This window comes from Poeciliopsis prolifica, unplaced genomic scaffold (genome assembly GCF_027474105.1).
Source record: "Poeciliopsis prolifica strain line A6 unplaced genomic scaffold, Auburn_PproV2 SCAFFOLD042, whole genome shotgun sequence".
Classification (NCBI taxonomy): domain Eukaryota; kingdom Metazoa; phylum Chordata; class Actinopteri; order Cyprinodontiformes; family Poeciliidae; genus Poeciliopsis; species Poeciliopsis prolifica.
The window spans coordinates 2,997,976-3,020,902 of NW_026562417.1; the positions used below are offsets into that span (position 1 = coordinate 2,997,976).

The 22,927-nt window shown below is 40.9% G+C and overlaps 1 protein-coding gene across 3 annotated transcripts in view; it reads left to right on the top strand.

The window, feature by feature from the left end:
• The first annotated feature begins 15,901 nt into the window (after positions 1–15,901).
• The window catches only part of slc38a4 (solute carrier family 38 member 4), a 29,756-nt gene continuing 22,730 nt past the window's right edge, over positions 15,902–22,927 (top strand). For 2 of the 3 annotated variants that reach the window (XM_055055442.1, XM_055055445.1), the window contains exons 1-2: positions 15,902–16,109; positions 18,799–18,885. The gene's annotated coding sequence lies outside the window, so the exon portion shown is untranslated. Of the gene's footprint in view, positions 16,110–18,706; positions 18,886–22,927 lie in introns of those variants that run through there. The other variant, XM_055055443.1, reaches the window with a different exon arrangement.

Here is a 22,927-nt window from a genome sequence, read left to right on the forward strand (position 1 = left end):
AAAAATTGCACGTATATCGAACAAAACCTCATGCGCTCCGATTGTTGTTATGCTAACTCGCCTTAGCGTTTGTATCCGGCTAACTTGTGGCGAAACAGGCTGTCGTTCAGTGAGCACAGTAGTGATTGGCTGCGGCAGCGCTAAGACCCTCCTCCTGGCTCTGATTGGCTGTTCCTGACTGAGTGGCGTATATTTCTGTATATTTGTGCTGGGAGCTCCTCTGAGAAGATGAGGGTGGAGGGCAATGCAAAATTTAAAAAAGAAATTGACTGAATTGAAATGTTTTAATCGTATAACCTAATCTGTTTGTGATTGGCTCATATTAGAAAATGTTAGTGGAAACTGAAACGTTACTCGTGATCCTCGTCTTGCTGATTGGCTGCCTCTCAAGTTCGTCAAGCATTAGCAGTGGACACATGCCTGACAGGAAAAAGACTGAAGGAATCGTCCTCTTATTAAGCGAATGATTGTTAAATAGTGAAGAAAAAAATGGGACAAAAACATTGAAAAAGTCAATGGCTTCTTTCATATTTTGTTTGTGGGTTTGCTATCTGGGGCCTTGAACAGAAGCGAATGCTGTTTGTGGGGTTATAGCATAAAACGATTTGGGAAGAGTTGAACGAATTCATCACTGGGGTTGGCGTTGTTCCAGGGCAGACTCTTGCATGTGGGTGGCTCTGTGTTTGGTGTTGGAGTGGGGGGGTCGCCTGGGTTAGGACTGGGCAGCAGATTGCCAGCCCCTCTTGCACAGCCTGCTGTGTCTCTTCGCTCACTTTTGACACCCCCCCAAAAAAACCTTCATCATGGTTGAGCTATAACCCATGAAATGGCCTCAGAGTGCCACACTCTGCCATAAGCAGCCTGATCCTCTGTGTTCGAAGCATTCAAATGTAATTGGAAACCAGAGTATCATAAAGTCTGCTGGGATTTCTGAGCGTGTCCTGAGATAATAACCCCGTCGCCTCTAATCGAGCCCTTCGCAAGGACGATTCGGTTCATTAACGATAACATCCCTGTAATTAAGCATCTGTGACTTTGAGGGCATCTTTGTCATCTCCCGGCCACAGGGTGCAGTGCGAATCGCTGTTTGGCTTCACCCTACCGTGAAGAAGTCTATAAAACACACCAGGCGCGCCGAGTCGTGGAAGGAAGTGAACAGTCAGCTGCAGTTACACCCTTTGGCGTTGTTTTGTGGCGCCAACCTAGGAGCAGCATTTTTAGGATTTGCTCATTGGGGCAGAATATTTCAGATGGCACTAAGCTGTGGGTGCAGTTTATGTAATCCTCGTGTTTCCTGAAATAATGTTGATCCGTGGAGCGCCGTAAAGGATAAACCATGTTGTTGTAGGCAGCTGCTTCACTTATCTGAGTATTTGAGGGTTTGGGGGTTTTTTGCACCAAATGAAAGCTTTCCTTTAGGGTCATCAAACATACCAGCTACAGTTTTGTAAAAAACAAAATAAAAAATTTTTTCTCAGTATTTCCTCTCGTTTTGTTTTATTCAAAATAATACTTCACTGTTTACAAGTACATACATTAAGTTTTCACGTTAAACTTAATTTGATTACATGTAACAAATTAAGTGCATGTTTTAAAGTCTCCTCTCTCTTTTTTTTTTTTTTTTTCTTGAGCGCAACACAGAACACCTCTATATCAACTCTTAACAGGCATCAACTGTTTTTGTTTTGGTTTCATTTCTTATTTAATCTCCCAGACCCGAGCAGAGGCACTCGCTGACAAAATGAAAGGAGGACAAGATCAATAAAATTCCCACCTCCGAAAGCGAGTCAATTCCATTATCTGAGAAGCGAAACGAGAACGACGGCTTAAAAGCCGGCCCCCCCGACTCCAGGCCCATCACGAGGCTGCGGTAATTACGAGCGGCCCACAGGGGACATGGTGACAAACTGAACGTCTCCGTAGCGCCAGCCATCAAAGGGAAAGGTCTGCGTGGATTCTCCACAGCGTCAGTCTCCTCCGCAGGATCGCTCGGTGAGGTGGGCTTCAGTGCATAGTACTGAGGGGGCTAACGCTTTGTGCTATTTGTTTCCTGAACAGCATTAGCACAACCCAACACAGGAACACACTGCATCCAGTTCTTCATCCAGATGCAAATCAGCATCCACTTACATCTGCAGCACCTCTGTCTCAGCTGGTGGTTAAATTCATAACTACGTCTGTTTTTGTTTTGAAAATTAGACATGTATATATGCAGAACCACACAGCATTCAATCAAACAAATTTTATTTGTATAGCACATTTCAGCAACAAGGCATTTCAAAGTGTTTTACATCAAAAACTCAAAGTCATGCAACATAGAATAAAGACTAGCCTTTGTCCGGTTCTTCACTTAGGATTCTAATTCCGAGGACAGAAAGATCATGCTCAGCATTGTGGGAGATGTAGGAAAGGCTTCAGCTGCTCCACCTGTGTCTGTGTGTGAACACAAAGTATGGGAGAGTTGGACGTGCAAGAAAGCAACAGAAAACCAATGTGGAAGCAACTGACTTGACTTGAACACTTTTCGAGAGTTTTTGAATGGCGAGAAACGTCGCTCGCATCAAACACGGCGTCCACATTGTCTATGATTAGAATATTGATGGAAGTAGTTTTCATTCCCACCAAACGTAGTCTGGATTGTCTCAGATCTCTGCTTTTATTCCACACAGACTCCATGAATCCCATCGATAGACACAGAGTGTCCCCCCTCCTCTCAGCCCTAGTCCACCTCAGGAAGCGTGGACACGAACAGAGATTCCACCCCGAGGGTCAACTCACCAGCCGAAGATGGAAGCCATCAACGCACCACGTGCTGCTGGACGTGCAGAGGTACGCAGACCTTTTTAGCAGAACTTGAAAGAGAAACGTTCCACTTGGCAGGAGAACGTTTCCGTTCTAAACGCTCAACGTGTTTCCACTCTCGGCTGCTGTGACTGCGGACTATCTCTGCTGTCTATGAGCTCATTCTCCAAACGCTCCAGTGTTGAACTGGAAACACTGGTGCTGAGACCACCACAGGTCCCAAACCGTCTCCTCTCAGTTATGTTAAGGTAATGTGAGGTAATGTGCTGCCTTTTAAAATTGACACAGAACCTTTCTGCATCCTTCGGACATAAAAAACTGCTTTTAAGTAATTTCAACCCATGATTTCTTTTTTCATATTTAATTCCTTTACATCTGCAAACAATAGCAGATGTAAAGTCGTTTATAACTGTGGAGGGTGGATCATAATGTTTTTTGTTTTTCTGCACCTCTGATTTAGACAAAAAAACACAACTCTAATACACACCAGTGACTGATTTTAATCTGATCAATGCTTCACATTCAATCAATAAACATTCTTGACATGAAAACGATTGTTTTTTTCCTCTGCAACTCTTTGAGCGTCTATACGCCAATTACTTACAAAGTAACTTACTTTGAGTTAAATTGGACAGAGAGCTTCTGTCCACAGAATCTTATTGACATTTTTTCTCTGGGCTTTGACTATGCCATTCATAAACAAGAACGGGTTTGGTCTAAAGCATCTCGTTGTAGTGCTGGCTGAGTGTTTGCTGTCCTGCTGGCAGGCGAACGTTGCGTAACGTGACAAAGCATCTAAATGCAGCTGAAACAGGATTTTTGTCACTGCGCGGATTGGACACTGAGTATGATCAAATGTTGCTTTTGAATCTTGACACAATGAAAGCTTTTCTTTTCGCTTTTACTGACCTTCAGACCTGCTGCTGCTGTGGGAGGCATTTTCCTCCTGTCTCCCTTTCAGCTGGTAAAATCCTGGTGATTTTTTTTTTTCTCACTCCCACCAATGACAGTTTTAAAGGGGAAAAAAAAACAACAAAAAACCTTCACTTTGTGTCACTGGTGAAAGCTTTTTTGTGTCTGGGTCTGTTTTGTTGCTGAAAGAGAAATTGCTCCTTTATTTTTTCTTCTTCTTTTTTTTTCAAAGGTTGACAAAGTGTGTGTGTCAACACTTTCACACACACCCTGCTGTGCCTGCCAATTGAAGTACGCCGATTCATGGCGAGGCATTCTTTGGCTTCACAATGACGTCTTTCAATTCCTGCCTCTGAGCACACGGTGAAGATGACCGCGGGTGTTTCTTGTGTTTAACAGATAAGGTCCATTTGTGGTCAAAATGGGCCAATTAAAGTTTGCTTCAGGTTGTCCTTTTCTCTTTTCTCTTGATCTTTTCTTTTATTACTTCATTGCAATTTTTTGTTTGTTTGTTTTATGGTTCATGGCCATGAACTGCTTTGGCTAGGCCTGTGTTTCATGACTGCAGATGTTTCAGCTTCAACACAGGTCAGTTTTGACACAGCTTAAAAAAGGCAGTGGGACAAAATATGTGTGCTTGTAAAACCCCCAGAGGTATAATTAGATGAACATCAGCTGCTGCCAGAGTTAGAATTATTTCGGTAGCAGCTCACCTTGTAAAATACCGTCCAGTAATTCATAAAAAATAAAATAAAATTATACAAAAATGAAATAGTCTGTCGTTCCTTCCTGCAGCTACACCTTTCAGTTGTTCTTTCTGAATATATAAGTTGCAGACTCTGACAGATAAAAGTGCAGGTAAGTTTCAGTCCATGTGTTGTTGTGTATATGAGGATACAGCAGTGCAGTTGGTGTCGTAGATGTCTGGAGGCCGAGTTCAGGAGGGAGAGAGCTGTGGGGAATAAACTGTACTGGTACCTGGTGGTCTTAGTCTGGAGGCTCCTGTAGCGCCCCCCGGAGGGCAGCAGGGTGGAGAGTCTGTGTCCTGGGTGACTGCAAACTTACAGCTCTGGAGAAATGTTATGGTCTCTTTTTGGTCTGCATACATACTTGTTGCTTTCTTGTATTTAAAGACACAGGGCTGATCTTCAGATATTATTGAGGAAACAGTGCCCTCCTGTGGACGAATGAGATAGTTGTACTTCTTGCGGCCCTGTAAATGACAATTCACTAAGTGCTCATTATCTGAATATCTTTCATGACATATTTTTAAATTCACATTTTGTCTTGTTAGGACAAACTGAGATGATATTGTTTTGCACTAAATGTGTATGTTTCTGCTTCTGGGTCAAAGCTCAGTTTCAGAAACAGGAGAGTTTAACCAAAGGGCTACGTTCCGCCGGTAAAGATCTGTGAACCTGTGATACATGTTTATGTTCTGATCTTTATCAGATGGCTTACTGTACAGAAAACAGCTGTCCATCTCAGGTGGTCCTGTCAGCACATGGTGACAGATGTGATACGGTGGCTGAGATGGAAGCATTTCCTGAGTTCCACCCAGGAGCATTTTTGGTGTACGAGTCAGAAGGAGAGAGATTATTATGTATGTCATTATGCTATCACGAGTTTAAATACTACAGAGGCATTCCTTGACAGCTCTAGAGTCCCTTGCAAATATATGCACACCCTTTGACGTTTTACATTTTTTTTCTTATTATAAATATAAACTCTCCTCTTTGTCTAGAAAAGCCATTGAAACAACACAGTGTAGAGGGGATTGTGGTGTGGTGGCTGTTTCACAAGCATCTGGCTCTGCTCAAGATATTTTGGACAAATTCATGCTCCTGTCTTTATGGGAGAAGTTTGGGAATTATCCCTTCCTGTTCCAACAGGACTTTGCTTCGTGCTTCAGTGCACAAGGAAAGGCCAAGAAAGATATGGCCATGTGGGTTGGGTCAACCAACCAAGCAAGATGGGTTGGAAGCCTGCACAGAATCTTGACCTCGACCCAAGAGAAAATTTTTGGGAGAAGCTGTGAGTCAAAAACTCTCGTAAACACACTCTTGAGTCCAGAACAGTTGAAGTTGTTGCAAACTGTTGAGGGTAGGCGGATATTGTGCCACACCCAATAGATTATGGGACACTACTCAAGCATTTGAAGGCAGTTGAGCGAAGACTCTTGGCAATTTCCCATTACCAGGCATTCCTACAGCTAGCAATATAGCAAAGTTTCAAAACATTAGATCTGCCATTTTATCCATAGTTTGGAATGTGTTGGATCTTAACGCGTCACATCAACGTTTCCTCAGAGAAAATGTCTGTTAAAACTGATAATAGTGCTATTTAGGGTTTAACATGGTGTTCCAGAAAGAATATTTTTAAAGATTTATTAAAAGGAACAAACATTGGTTGTGAAAAGCAACTCAACTGAATCCGCCAATCGTTTTATATGTGTACAATGAACTCTTATTTGTGTGATTATGATCTAAGGAAAGTCAGTAACTAATCCCCTATTGACTTATTCAAAGCATTAGCATGACAGCCAGTGAACTGAATGATACTGCTCCATGTGCAGATGTGGTAAAGGCATCTGCACATGTCATAAATCGCACTGTCATTGTTGTGTGTGCAGTCAACCCTCCACAACATATACACATACTTACCCCTCTTCATGACTGGGTGAAGGTGCATGAGGCTCAGACATATAGAAGTCACACTGAGAGATACCAGTAGGTATATCAGGCATATATACCAGAGATATATCCTTGAACCCTTATGTTGTCCTTCCTCATGCAACACCCACATTTTGTCTGTCAAAGTAGTCAGTCAAATTCCTACAGTTTTTCCTTTGCTGAGCAGCATGTACATCTTTAGAAAGTTGCATCTGTCCATCCCCCTGGAATGAAATTCAAGGTGTGTTTATGTGTTTGTAGCTGAGTGGTGTTGATGCTGATTCCTCCTTTGATAAGGAATGACTGTTGAGAAAAGTTCCAGAAGCTCCTGCCATTTGTTCAGCTGCCTGATGGAAAAGTACAGGGCTCTGGACTGCCACCCAGCTGCTTTCCTGTATGACAGCATGGCATCCAATTCTCCTGAGCCGCAGCTCTGTTTGTACAATTACCGCAACTCAATTTGTGAAAACAAGTGGCGCATGACGTTCCATGAGACAAATCTCTGTTTATGAAAACACTTTTCACAAGGGAGAGCTTCCCGCCATGACACAGCGGGAAAAACATGCCAAGATGTGGAATACTTTACAGGACACAGGTTCTGTTGAGTGAGGTTTGAATTAGGACATCAAGGACACTTGTACTATGATTGTTTGTGACCTACACAGTACCTACCTAATTAGAATGGCATATCACATATCATTTAATTTAATGAGTCATGCTGCCTCCAACTGAAACATCAACAGATTAGTTTGGGAGTTCTTGTCTTACATAAACGTCTGCCTTTACTTTGGTTCAGCATCTGGTGAAGGACAGGATTTGATGACCATTTAAACAACTATAGATCCATCATATATACACCCAAACGAAACTTCTCTTCTCTTAGGAAGAAAATTATAGTGATTGATGTTTTAAGATCTAGAACTTTCTTCTAAGAGCTTATCGTGCCTCTTTGTGTCCATGCAGGCCAACCAGCACAAACTCCTATTTTTAGCTCAGTTGAACAATTGCATTCCACTAAGGGATACATAAGGGAAAGCCCTTATGTATCAAGGAGTTGATAAAGCCCTGGTTGGACAATCCTACATGGTGTTTCCGTGCTCATGACCGGTTTAAGAACTGGCTCTTGTGTTAAGTAACCTTTACTACAACACTGCTGCCATACTAACTATATTTTAACTTGACAAAATACACGTTAAGCATATATCTTATGACTACTGACTACCTGAAACATATATTTCATAATTACATTATGCCTAATCTTCAAGTACGTTTAAGAAATCTAACTTTTTTAAATATAATTCTATTAAATCTTAAATGATACAATGATATCTTAAATATATTTTTAGATGGGAGATATAAGATTCAACTAGCGGAAATTTAATTCTACATATCTTGAAAACGAATAATGGCTACGCATAACTAACTTAGAGATATCTAGAAGTCTAGCTTTGACAAGTCAAAATTTATTTTCAGATATCTAAATAAATCAGAGTTATCTTGAATAAAAAAATAGATAGAATTTGTATTTCAGATATCTTGAATCTTGAAATTACTGAATTACTGACTAGTCATGGTTTAATTTGAGATATCTTGAAAGGCAATCTGTAATCGTCAAAATGTAATCAAAGACATCTTGAATTCATGCATCTTAGATTTCCATTCGGGACAGTTCGAATCCAGTCGTATCTAGTCAAAGCTCACTTAGGTAGCTGGAATGAAACCAGTTTTGTCTGAAAAATGGCCTGCCATACTGTAAGACCGGTTAGTTCACGCAATAAATGACGGTAACAAGAGATCATTTTTGTCAGTCACATGGTGACAAATATAGCTGATGGATATTCCTGGTGTTGAAAGCGGCCTGTTAGCTTGCGAGTCAGAGGCTTGCCCTGCACCATGCTAGCCCTGCCAGGTAGCAATAATGTTTTTATGGGAATGGTTTAATTTAGACGTCATGCTATGGATACTGACCGCAGCCTTCATTAAGTATAGTCTTAGGTGTGATGTTAGAATGCAAGGAAGGGTGTTTAAGAAATATAGGGTGTATGTAAATATAATTCAATAGTAAAACCAGAAATAGAAGGCATTGAATTGCAGGTGAGGTAAGAAGTTACAACCTCACAACAGTTGCTAAGTTTGCATGTGAAGTAAACAAACAAGTTCAGCCTACCAAGATTTTTGATATATGACACTGGCCTTTCAGCCAGCTGAAATGGCCTCTTAAGGAGAGGGAAAAAATAAAAGCATCACATCATTAATTACCAGCTGGAAAAGGAGGCCAGGGTTTATTTCCAAAGATGAAATCCATTTTGACTCTATGGACAGCCAAAAAACCGTGGTTCATGCCCAGGGTTCCAATTTTTAGGGGGCTTCAAATATTTTGGTATTTAAACGGGCCTTCATGTAAAAGTCAAAAACCTTATGTTCTTGAACTGAACAAGCCTTTTGGATGGGAGATGAAACTTCTTCAAAGAACAAAAGAAATCCAGTTCGACATAAGCACTCGGTGTGAACAAACTCATCGGCCTGTATCAGGTGAGGCGTAGTCATTTATTGGGGTTTTGTCAAGATAAACAATTCTTAAGAGTTTGAGAACTATGATACGCCTCTGGCCAAACACCAGACCAAGTCACATGTAACAACAAGATTTAATGCTTTCGCCACAATGTTTTTGGAAAACTTCGGTGATACTGAGAAGCTTATGAGAGTAAACGTTTCAAAATGAAAGTATTCCCAATGATATTAGACTTAAAGTTTCCTAATCAGCGAGGAAAACTTGGCTTTTATTTCCCCAAATCTGTTTTACACGGGAGTCATGGTGACATCCGACCACAGCTGCTTAACACGGATTAAACAAACAATGAGAAAACAGACTAAAGATATACCCCACCAAATGGCCTTTCAGTTACAGTCTGCACGTGTTCCCTGTTTGGTCTAAACTTTTTGGGACACGTGTTGGGTCACAAAGGTCTCTGTCGACCCAGTCGGGTGGGTTCAACGGGGCCAGATCCTGGAGCATGTGAATGTCAACATCAGCTTCAACCGCCAAAAACCTTCACCCGGAACCACTAACCAATAGGGGGCCTGAAATAACACAACGAAAACCCGTTGCATAATGACTTACATAACGAGGCTTAGAAATTAATAGTTGGAGTGGAGAAGCGGAAGAATCGGGAAATTATGCGGGGCTTTGTTGCATTGTGTCCTACCTCCGGTATGAGGGGCACAACGGCGGGTGTGGATGATTCATAAAGCAGTGCCCGGTGGTTGGGAAAACCTAGCAAAAATGTTTCAACAAAAACATTTACCGGTAATGAACAAAGTCAAAAATTGGGAAAATCGCCATCATACCCATTTGGGGGGGTTAAAACAAGGGGTCCCTCAGAAGAGAACAGTGGAAGCTGATGTGATTGCAATACCTGCTCCTAGAAAGCTCCAACTTTATGGTATGTAGCTATGTAAGCAGATCATAGATTAAATCAAGTCTGCCTACAGTGTTTGTGAAATCAACCTATCAGGTTCTTGGTTTTCATCGCCCAAAAGACGTTCGTGTTCTACGATGGCAGGATTGGTGTTACAGATAACAAAGGTAGACCGTTGTGTCAATGTAGTTGTTGCACCAAATCCCAGTGGCATTTTTCATCCATCTATCTGAAGATTAACATTTGGGCTGATGGAGCACATTTGAGAATGGGTAGCCATTTTTTGGATAAATCTACAAAAAGCATCACAGAAATGTGCTGACCGGTCGTATAGACAGGGAATGTTTCAGATGAACATGACTCAAATTTCATTAAATAAAACCAAAACAATCTTTCAAAATGTAACAAAAAATGTTTTTTTTTAATGTCTAGTCAGGAATGAATCTGCACAATTTATAATGTCTGAACGTTGGCCATGTTGGCAACTGCTATATAAGTGTATACCCTGAAAATAGTAAGAAGTTTTAAGTAATAAAAATATGTATGATTCGTGCTGATATCGTATTGGGTCGATATCAATGTCCGCCGATACTCAAAGCTGCAGTATTGATACTGGAAGTGAAAAAGTTATATCGGAACAATTTTTGCAGATAAAACATTCTGTTAGCTAGAATGGCTAACCAACTCTCGCCACTCTCTTCTGGATGATTAGGGTTCGGGGTTAGCATCCCTGTACTCCCTTTGTTTGTGTTATAAAAATAAGGTTGCAAATATGTATCCTTGTATGTCAGGAGTTAAAACATTCAATAAATGAATCTGTTTCAATTCTATGTTCAGCCATAGATGCTAGAGGGAGGTTTGCTGAGCCAGAATAAAATCAGATGAATCAGTATTTTTCCATCTTGTTCCAACTGTAATTGACCTCTGGATGAAAAATATGAACTTTAATTGACTTCTTAGCCAAACTGCAGCCGACGTTGGTCTGTCTTATGTATGTGTTGTGGAACAGACATATATCCACAGACAGTTTGGTCAAAATAACGTCCATCTGAACAAACATCCATTAGGTGAGAGGTCTTCGTTTGGGGCTGGGTTCCCTCCCTTGGACATGAGTACTTTGTTTTCTGTGCTAAATTCAGCAGACAGCTGTTGGACTGGACAATAACACAACCTATCCTCCTACGCTGTTTAAAAGGCAAGAGATTTAAGCACAGAAAAACACAGATGTGGCCAAAGCAGGAACATTGCACAATATATATCTCCTCCGTGCCGCTGGACGTTAAGGTGCAGCTGACTCTGAAAGTTGCCCTGCGACAGACTAGTGACCTGTCCAGGGGGAACCCTGCCTCTCGCTCAAAACGTTAGGCACCAGCACCCCTTCCGACCCCAACAGGGGCAAGGGAGGGGTGCCCCTATTGGGTGTTAGAAAATGGATGGCTGGATGGATCAGAAAGTTTTCTTTGTGCATTTGTTTCATCACTGTGCAGGGTTACATAACCACAGCTTTTCTGTTTGGCTTGTTTACACACTGGGAGTGAACCCCCAGAAACAAGTACCATCCTGTTTGAAATTTGTTTAAGGTGCTATTGGTCAATTTCGAGCTCAAATTTCAACCCCTTCTGTTCAGCTGAGTTCAGTGAATCGCTGCGACTGGCTTATCTGCGTGTTCCCATGCAAATTTGACAAATAAGAGCGACATTTGTGCAAACTAGTGTTGCAGAAAACTGCCTGTTTTCTGTGATTTAGATCACACTAGTTTATAAATCTACAATGAAAAGATTCCTAAAAATGCCACAATCTTTTGAAATTTTACAATCGAAACAAACTACAGTGAAGATTACATACATACAATGAAAATAACAAGTGTCTATACAGCAATATAAGCCGTATAGACTGAGATTCTCTTGTTCTTTCAATTCACACATGTCCTAAATGACTCATAACATGCTAACAACTTGATGGCCAGGCGGAAGAGATGATATTTTACAGTAACATTCTAAATGACGTCATCGGTTGTCGGCAAGCGCTGCTGATCCACATCAGATCAGCTCAGCGGGGGAAAAATTTAAAACTTTAAATTCTACCTTCCAGTCATCCACCACTCTGTGCTGCCCGATTGTAAAATCCCAGTAAAACACATTCATAGTTTGTGATTGTAATGGAGTAAAATGTGAAACAGGTGTGACAACTTTTCAAACCAACTGATCAATCGATGTAATTAAAAAAAAATTTTAGAAAAAGGGACAATAAACGTTTTTAATTTTTAACTAGAAGCAAAACATATTGAGAAATGTAAATAAAGACACAGGAAACAATAGAGCCTATCTTCCAGCTACAACTACGTTTATGGCTTCTGTAATGAAGTGGGTCAAACGTGATTGAAGTCGGGAGTTCATCAGGGTTTTAATTATGTTATCTTTATTGTGTGAGATTAGCGAGGATAACGTTTAACAACTGGGTTTCTAGGAAGCTGTGGTTCATACTCCAGGGTTTTTCTGTTTACTCACTGAAGCCGGAAAAGCCTTCAACTCTGAACTCAACAACGAAATTACACATATACCTCCACAAAATGGATTTTTCTTGCTGCTACTATAATTGTTACTTACTAATTCAGGGGTTAAAAATTAATCAAGATGAAGCCATAAGGAATGCTCTTTTGCGTTGCTTTTTTGTTCTTTTTGCTGTATTATGTCCAACAAATTTAGTTTGACCGATCAGAAACTCCAATGCTTTTCTGTTCATGTGGGGCATGAAACAGCCTGGCCTGGAAAGAACTTTCATTTCACATACACACATACTTACATTCATGTTTCCAACATAACTATGCCGCTCTTCTTCAACAAAGGCGTTGAAACATTAGCACCAGCTCCAGAGAGTCAAGGCCAGTCTAATCAGAAGAAGCTTTAGAACAAGTTTCTGTGTGCGCCTCCAAGGATAATGTCCCTATATTCTTACTGAAGAATCTTTCAGAGATTGTGGTCCATAGTAGCTATGTTTCCATCCAGTTATCACACAGATTTTGACAAAAATTTTAAAATGTCCCCCAAAAAAAGCTACTGAGTCGTGTTTCCTTCTCCTGGCTTGGAGCAAATCAGTCAAGCTATATAATAGCAATTTCGTCAGATGTCGACACTGTGGATGGTTGTAATAAATAGGGAGTGGAAACGGGCCGCGCATCACAGAACAGTTCGATGTTTTGCGCCTCTAGTAAGGCACCAGAGGCATCTCCATCTTCTCTTTGAGCAAATGAACCCTTTATTGGAAAAGCCAAAACCACATCAAGCAGGCGCTCAAAACCTTTCTGCGAAATTGAGGAAGTTATTTTGAGTTTTTATGTTTCCATCAACCTTGTCTTTTTATACACAATTTGTATAAACAGCAATACACAGAATTTGCGAGTAACTATGCAAATGCAAAAAAAAAAGTACACGTTCTTATATAGCCTATAATGAGCAAAGCAGACATGTAAAAGTGTTGTGGGGCTTTTCAGTTACACGGATTGCTTCTTAATTAATAGTTACCCACACCACACGTAATTTATTTCTTTAAATATTTACAACTGGTAACTGCGACTATTTATAGCCTCCTGGCAACACCTCAATAAAAGCTGCTCATTGTATGCTCTCTGTTATTGCCTCATTAATGGGGTTTTTAACCTCAAGGAGTCATTACATAAGTTCTATGCGGTATGTTTTAATAACATAAATAGAACTTTGTGCCATCCTCTGAATAAAAACATCAAAATGTTCTAACTTACAGAGTCCTTCTTGACTCAGCTCCCTTGAAAACCTTCCAAATAAACCAGTGGTCACCTGATTCCACTGAGGAGTAAAATGGCTTTGTACGGAATGTCGGAATTCCATATTGGTGTCGGATAATCAAAAGACGAGAACGGAACGTGTGTTTCACGTTCTCAAGAGTGGCGCGCGGTGAGATTCATAGCTGGTGAGGCACTGAGTTAATCATAACCATATTTCCAAATATAGATCCCCTGCATGGTATTGTTTACATAAGGAAATTTTATGCATGCGGACAACGCCAGAGGGCAAAAAGACTATTCTTTTACATGTAACAGATCGCCGCGCTGCCAGCGTAGGATAACTCCATCAACTCAGTCAAACTTGGACATGTGGACATTATTCATTTGGAGGCAGGTGAGGCAGAGCCTCCTCAATTAGCACGTCTCTGATTCTAAAGTGTTTCTCCTGGGAGATAAAAAAAAATAAACAAATTCACTATTTTGTGTGAAGTTAACATTTGCAGTCAAACTAGATCATCTCCTTAATCTCCCTTATCTCTACTGCTACGTTTTCTTTCCCATGATTCATTTTCCCTCTTTCTTTTTTCTAAACATTTGTCTCTTCTATGATTTGCGCTCAGTATAGAATTACACGGGAGAAACCCTGGTTTTCGCTACAAACTCATAAACCCTCAAAGTAATTCACTTCAAACGTTTAGAGAGATGGAAAAAAACCAAGAGTCCTATCCACCCTCACCATCTGATGATGGAACTGACCGTGACCCTGAAGGTAAAGTAGCAACAATTCATTCCTTATCTCCACCAGATTAATCCTTGCAACATTGCAGACGGGCCAGTGTCTGTCCTCATTGGTCGATGAGTCCACCGTTGAAATGTGACCAGTGCCTCACAGGGTCAGAGACCACCCCTCTATCATCTGGAAAACATGCAGACTTCCACAGAGCCGCCTACTAGAAACCTTACAGTGAAATAGAGACACACACTGGTCTAACTGTTGCTTCATCTCGTTACTTGACCACCAATTCTAAGTTTCCCTTTTTATGTGCTGCCTTGTATTTTTTTAGCTTGAACGTTCAGATTCGATGTGTCTTAGTTTAATATGCGTCAAGAAATGGCCACCATGTGCCTGAAAGGTTGAACCCCGCTGCCTTACAGAGGGACTGAGTCCGTGAAGTTCTTGTGGTCGTTGTCCGTTTCTCAGTACCATAGGCGCGGGATCTGGATGTAGATGGCCTGATAACCTGAGAGCTTTGGTTTTTGGGTCACCGTGACAGAACAGAGCAACAGCCGCAATACAGCAGTTTAGGGCTGGGCATGTATCGTGTCGTGACGTATCGTATCGTAGCAGTTATCATTTATTGTGATCAATTTTTTAAGTGTAGGATGGAAGCTTTCTGTTTACTTATGCTGGCAACCTTTTTCCAAAAGGTTATGTAACATTTTCAACTCTCAAGTTTTAATAAGTTGGAGGACAATAATAGTTCTTTAGGCTGTAGAAGTTATAGAGCCCCATTTTATGGTATAATTAAGGATTCGACAAAAACTGAAATAAGTAGCTTAAAGCCTCTCATAACAGAGAGAAAGCACATAATTATTTTATTTACAGGGATAGAGTTGAACCTGGAAAAAAACTGTTGACGTGTTTTGATGATATGATCCAATATTAAGGGTGAAGGAAGAAATTTCAGGTGATATTAGCACTATCTGTGGCTCAAGTTGCACAAGTTGTTAACATTGTATTGGTCAATTTGGAAAGTTACAAGAATGGGTGGGTGCTGACTTCCTTATCTCTAGAAGGATATGAAGGCCAGAGGGAGAGGAGGTTTTGAAAACTACCTCTTGTTTCAACAGAAAGCCTGTCCTGCTGATAAATTTTCCTCTAAATACTTTGTGGTTTGTTCTCATAAGCCGCCTGCATTAGCAAAACATTCCCAATTTTGAACTGCTGTCAATGTCTCACATGATTACTTGTGATTCCAAACTTCAAATTTGATTTGTTTTTGAAAGTTTTGCACCATTTAAAGCATCTTCTGGTGAAAACAGATGAAATAAGAAAGTGAGGAACCGTGTGGTATTATTTGTTCACCGGAGCATCAGCAGCAGACACTGCTGTGAACTAGTATTTACCCTTTTACACATTTCTACTTTTTGCTTTGTCTCTGTCAAAAGTTCATGTTTTGAATCATCAAAACTAACTGAAATCTCAAAGATAAAGAGAGTGAAAACAGAATATCATTTGAGATTATATTTAAGGAGAAACAGCTTCTGAACCAAAATATTTTTTTTTAAATGGCTTCCAGTGGAGAGTTCTAGGCCCAACAGAACACAAAGATCATCTTCTCAATGGTCGAGGAACATCTTGATGAGTCATGGGAAAGTATTCTGTAGTAGACAGATGAGATAAAAATGTTATGGTCTGGAAGAAGAGCATCCAATTACATCTGTGGTAGAATGGAAACTCTGGTGTGTTTTGAACACATTTGTGATGGGACACCGCCCCAAAAGCAGGAAGCAGGAAGCGGACTACAGCGCAGGGCATTCTGGGTAAATACAACCAAAAACAAACGCAAGAGTCGAGCATGAGCATAAGAAATGGCTTATGGTCTTCTGCCAAAGACAGAAGAAACATTCTGACGCTACTCTGTTGTTATTTACATTTCACAAAAGAGGAAGCTGCACTCAGGTTTTCTTCTCAGGTTTTCCATGTCATTTCCTTCAGAGAACGTCGGTGCGGCGCCCCCATATGCGAGGGGGGGAAGAGGAGGGTTTTTCAAAAGGTTTGGATTGTTGTGAAATCGATCCACAGGAGCTCAAAAATTAACAAAAGTTGCAATTTTGGTTCCCGATCGAACCGAGTCTGCCCGACTATCAGGTGTGAAAACTTCCATGAGGATTGAGTTGTTTTTTTTTTTATTTATTTGAGCAGAACGTAGTAACCCAGTTCCCTGGTACTCACCATCAAGTAAGAGATGCACCACACTGACAGATAAAATAGATTTTATTTTTCAGTTCTAGAGCACCTGACTTTTTCTGTTGCCACCCTGGTCAAGTGCCACTGAGTGAGACGTGATTCACTCCAAAAATAACTGATTAGACTTTAATTAGCATTTCAGCTCACTGATCATTTCAAATCTAAACTGTTTAGATAGGGTTGGTGAAAGTTTTGGTAGAAGAAGTAACGAATGCAGGTTCTTCATGAAACTCATATCACCAGGTGCACCATGTTGGCCATTCTGCGCTCCTCCCCCCCCCAATCCCAAACTCCATAAATGAAGTGCATTTCTATTTCAGTTAGTAGGTCACCAGGCCTCGTGCGGAGCCAAGATTTCTGCAAGGCGAACGCAGCTGAACGCCTCAGCCAGCTGTTACAACCACAAACGTCAGAAAGACTTCTCAGGATTTAGTAAAATACGGCAGGAGGGTGAGTGTATGTAGAAGAAAACATGCACTGGGTTTTCAAATAAGAATCTTAAGACGTGTACCAGCTTCCCTGGATTCAGTATTTGGACTTTTTTTGTTGTTGTTTGTTTGTTTGTTGGTTGGGTTGTTTTTTTTTTTTTTTGCTGCAACCAGTTTTGGATGCAAAACCGTTTCTCAGTTTCCCATCCCAAGCGGATAAACTTGAAAAGTTAAAGTAGTTTTAAAAAACCCTGCAGGTGCAGAAGCTCTATATTCAACTCTGCTCCTTATCTGCCTCAGGTGTATTCTGTCTGCGCCGCCATACGTCTGTAAAACCAGTCGTTCAGTCAGACCCTCTCTGTCGTCGTATAAGCGTATGGAAATTGTAAAAACCGCTGGCAGCTTTACTTTCACCAAAATGAACTGAATCCGTCCAGCAGTGCAGTGCAAATATGTAAATATCTCATCATGCTTGCCACTATTTTCTCCCCACTTTGGCTCCAAAATAAACAAAAACGCTGATTCTTTTGCACATATGGTTTTTCTTGGTTCAGCAACTCGGCCAAGAGAAAACTGTTTGTCCATTCTGAACCGTGCGAGGTGAAGATTCTGTTCCTCTCTCAAAAGACGAGGCTAGAAAATATTAGGAATTTCACCATAAGTAGATTCAGAGTCAAACTAATACTTGAAGAATGAAATGAAAAAAAACAAAACATAAATATGCAACTAGTTATAAAATTCCGATGTAAAAGAATATGATGGGAAAGACTTAAAACACAGAGACAAATGTTGGACTTTCAAATATACAGAAAACCACAAGTTTAAGATTATTTATGTTCCAAATTAGGATTTTAAATTGTAAGAATTTTGAATGATCAAAGCTAGAGCTAATTGACACAATTCTATCAAATTTCTTTTGCAAAGCAAAACGTATCAAACTCGGTAGAATATTACAGTATGAGACAGATAATTAATTGTCGAAGCACTTTAAAAGAAGAAAACAAACATTAAAACTATGTAGTTTACTAATTATCCTAACGAATTCTAAATTTGTATTTCTTTAAAATGAATCCAACTGTTCCATCTTAGCTCTTTATATGTCAAAACAAAAAAATAAATAAATAAAAGAGAAATTGTAAATGAACCTTATATTGCTGACAACAAAGGGACAGTAAAATGTGATAGTATGCACATAAATTTTGTTCACCTTTATTTATTTATTTTTAGCATTCGAAAACAGTCAACATCAATCTTCTGCTTGAATAAGATAAGTTTCATGACAAGGCTGTTACAAAAAACAAAACAAAAAATATAATAATAATTGTGATGAAAATAAAAACAACAAAGTATTGTAACACCATGCTGCCCCGGTGCGCGCGCACGCCCTGGGAGACGGAGTGTTTTTTTACGCCCGTGCTCTGACCGTCGTTCGCTTTCAAAAACTCCTCATTTCTGGCGCAGACTTTGCGCCAAACGTAACAAGAGTCGCGGGTTATCCATAAAGCAAAGCAGCATGGTTTTAAAAATCGCTTTTTGTGAGAGGAACGTGAAGCGACGCTGCCTTTGCAACTTTAGGTGCGTCAACGATTCTTGCACCATGTTTAGAGATGAGGGGGCTGAAAGGCAAGGAAAAGAAACGCAACAACAAATAATCATCTGAGAAGTTGATGTTTCCAATAGCGACAACCAAAGGGGGGAACATAAGGAGCCTTCACCCCTCCCTCCTTTCCTCCCTCCCTCCACCTCATCGTCAGAACGCGCTGCTGTAACACGAAGCTACTGCTGCTGCTGCTTCTCCACTGACTCACATGGTTGGAAATTTCCATTCTGCTAGACGCTGAGGAGCTGGGAGTCCTGGTCTCAGAGGTCCTGCTCTCCATCTGGCCGCCGCAGCTGCGCTCCGCCGCCACCGTCATATAAGGTAAGCCCCGAGCACTGACCGCCACTTCTTTACTTTGGTCCGGGGCTCTTTTCTGCCTCTCTTCTTCCTCCCCCAGCGCCCTTTTGGGGGGCGATTATCCGGACACCATATTTTGACGCTGTGGAAGCGGGTCGTTTGATGCAGGACCGCCGCTCCGTGCGCAACGCTGCAGATCTGATCAGAAATGTATTTTTTGTAACTTCTTTTGTTTGTTTGTTTTTTCGGTTTGAAAAGAACTGCAAAAATTTACCCTACCTCAGTGTTTTTATCGGCTAAATCTAAGCTTCCTTTTCACGTTGTGGTTTCGCTGTTGAGCTCAGCAACGATGCATCGCTCATTATTTAGTAAAAGCAACACATCGTGCTTGTGTTGATATTTTGTTTTGTTTTTTTTCTTTTTTCCTTAAAGCAACCAGGTGATTTTCTGCACCAGAACCAATCCTTGCACGCTTCTACTGAGTTTTGCTTTCTCTTCTCTGGAAAAGAGCAGCAGCTGGAGGCTTCTTTGTGTCTGCTGCACAAAAAAAAAACAAAAACAAATCATACACACTCATCTGATCAAGATAAACAGGAATTCAAATTTATGTAATCAAGAGAAAGAAAGTAACCAGGGACTAATAGCTGTGCTGTGACTCCAGTCACAGGCTTCACTGTCATGCTTTGTGTTACGCAACGTGTTTGCATGAGCATACCTTTAATTTGATTTTCAATAGAAGTGCTGAAGTTCCTCTGAAGGCCCCGGCTGCCTCTGATGTCCACAATAAAACAACAAGGATGGGTTTTGATGCTGTCCCGGGTGATTTAGGACCCTCTAGAGCGGAAACATGAGCAGATTGCTCGGATGCTTTGCATGCTTCCTTCTCGGTTGTTTACCAGGAGTTTTAATCAAGCAAGAGCTCTTTCTGTAATCTTCAAATTGAACATTTTACTACAGAGAGCTGGGAACCAAGGTACCAGTCTGGCTGTATGAATGTATTTTGTGGTGACTTTGGGTCCTGCCAGTAGCATTCTGGAAGCTAAATATACCTCGTTTCCACACAGTTTCTTCTCAGTTTCAAGCCAGTTTGAGTTTTTTTTTCTCTTCTTTTTATTACTTACATAATAGCATTGAAGTTTCCCTAAACGAAGCTCCACCCACAACACTCTAGATTGTTCTAGTCTGAGGTGTAAGAGAAGCCAAGTGGGTGGGATTTGTGGCAGCAGCGGTGATGTAGCTCGCCGCTGTTGAGCTACAGCGGCGAGCTACATCACCGCTGTAGCCTAAAACCTCCTGGGAGGTTTTGCAAAAACTTTGTGTACTCAGAATCAGTATGATCTTTTCCTGATTGTTTTTTTTTTATTTAGGAAGCACCAATGATTGACAAGGGTTTAGCTCTAGGAAATGAAATCAATGAAGGACCCCCCCTCAAAACAAGACTTCCTTTTAGGTAGAACTTTCTTCAGCGTCTTTCACAAAACACCCCAAGCCATTGGAGTGTTTACCTTGGAGGAAGTCTTTTTTTTTCATTCTCCTAATTCTCAGAAGTCAAACTTTCTATGTCTAAAGTCATAAATCGACCATATTTTGTTGCTCAACAAAGTATAGGTGTTGAGCAACCATATTTTCAGTTGCTCAACAACTGAAAATATGGTCTTCGGTGTGGCCACCGGACATAGAACCCAGTGAACGGTGCCAGTCATTTAGCATCTCTGGCAGATTGTATGTCTGACAGGCATAATACTGCGCAACCACGATTTGTAATCATGTTCTTTTGGTGTTTGAACAAATGCCAGCCTTCCATTGCTAATGTTTTTAGCACAACCACAAGGAAGTCCCTCTCATCCTCCCTCAGCTTGAACACGCTCAACTCGGGTGTCGCATCCTTCCAAGGTCCGGCTTCTGCGACCAACTGAATACTGCATAGTAGACGTCCGCTCACGGCCTCTGGGTGTTTTTTAAAAGGACAGAGACAATGTGGAGTCAATGTGGTTGAAGTCAACTTATGTTGATGTTGCCGTGAATGATGCGACCAGCTGGCCAATGGGTTTAAGGCAAGAACAGTTTGTAGCCTTCGAGGTGGACTGAGTCAGGCATTGCAGCAAAGTGTGCCAAGACGGAACAGATGACTGGTCTTGAGCCAAGGGTACTTCCCTAAGCAGAGGTGACTCTTATCAATTTATCAAATCTGATGAGGTTTGTTGTTGTGGCTTGATGGTTGTTTTTGCTTTTTCACATTGATATTTTCAATTGACTAATAAGCAAGAGGCACAATTTGTGACACAAAATGCTCGACAAACAGACCATAAAGCAGACAGAAAGAGCTTCCGGAACAGAAGGTTCTTTCAACTTCTTGAGAGAAATGGGAACTAGGGGCCTCACGACATACCTAGAGTATGTAGGGCAGCCATTTCCTCAGCAAGGCCTTTCCTCTGTTTGCATCCTCACCACAAATAGCATAACATAGGAGATCTCGAAGGTCAGAATACAAATCATAATCTCTCTCGCAAATTTAGGGTCAACCTGCAGGCTTCACTCTGACTTTGATAGACAGAGGCTTTGTCCAGTCACCTGCTGGGTGTTCTTTATAAAGCGTCATTCCCTAAATCGTTTTTACAGAGGTCAAGAGAGCTGTATGAAAGAGGCCCGAAGGACAAAAGCATGGCAAGAGAATGCCAATTGTTTTTCCACTACCTTGTAAAGCACCAAAGTTGCAGCTGTAGAACATAGACGGTTCGAAGACTCAGTGGAGTCTATGGTAAAAATGCATAAACCTTTCTAATCTGGTCCCTTAAGACATAATTTCAAGAGACCAGATTAGAAAAAGATTTTAACTTTGTTTATTCAGATATTCTGCATGTAAAACGCACCACAAAGATTCCAGTAGCAGTCCAGCCTGAATCACCAATAGAGACTGGAATACCAGCACAGACGGGAGCACCTGTTCTATAAATGCTGGAGGCTCGCCATGGATCTGTGCTTCTATTTGGCTCTGAAATGTCGGTCAGAGCCTGCCGTGCGGCTGCCGGCCGAGGCTGAACTGATGTAACCTGGACTGCAAATGGCCAAAAGAGCTGCAAGCCAGATGTGGATTCAGTTTCAAGGGAGCGAATATCAATAGCACAAAGGGTTCCGAGCGGCGTTTGGCGGTTTGTCAGGAAGCTGTCGTCACGTTCTGTTAAAATCTGGTACAAAAAAAAAAAAAAAGTCTTTCGGTGAGTTGAGACGTGGAGAGAAACAGAGGTTATGATCAGATCAATGTAAAAGTATGATGGCTTTTAAGGTTTATTGCTTTTGTTAATTTCTTGAGTATTAAACTGTCTTGTCCTCAGTGGTTCAGTCATAATGGTAGACCACTGAAAATCCCAGATTTTTTTTTTTTACTAAATTTTTTTCTTTGCATGTTTTTCATCCAGAAATTTATGTTAAAACACAAATACAAACATACCAAGATGTATTTGTGACTATTGGAGTAATTGGTCACTTGTATACTCCCAAATAGAGAGCTCTCTTCTGTAGAGAAGCCAAAACGGGTCACATTTTGGAAAGTACTAATTCTCTCATGCTAACTATGAGATGCGCTTTCTCCTGAGGTTGTACAAAAGCTTTAAAATTAACTTTGGTGAAGCTGGAAAATACCTAATTAAGAAATAATGTTTTTTTTTCCTTCTAATGACTCCGGTGTTCAGTTATATATGTATACTAAACTCAAGGTTGCTAGCATCAGCTGTGTAAGAAAAAAAAAAAAAGAAAACAAGATGGTGGCGTCATTTACACAAGGAGAGATCGATAGCCACTGATAAGATCGACAGAGGTGGTCTGTCGAGTTCATTGTGGACCAGAGCAAACTGGGATTATGTACAAAAGGGCAGGATGATGTTTGCTTTAAAGCCAGATAGCCTTGAACGTCACATAAAGAGACTAAAGTCAGAGGTTTTTGATTTATTTCAGACTAATCTCTGAGGTCATAAAACTTTCCATTCAGACGGTTTCTTTGTGTCAGAAATCTCTGAGCCGTTTTGAAACGTCTATCGCAAAACGCGTCACATGATGACTAAACGTCCCC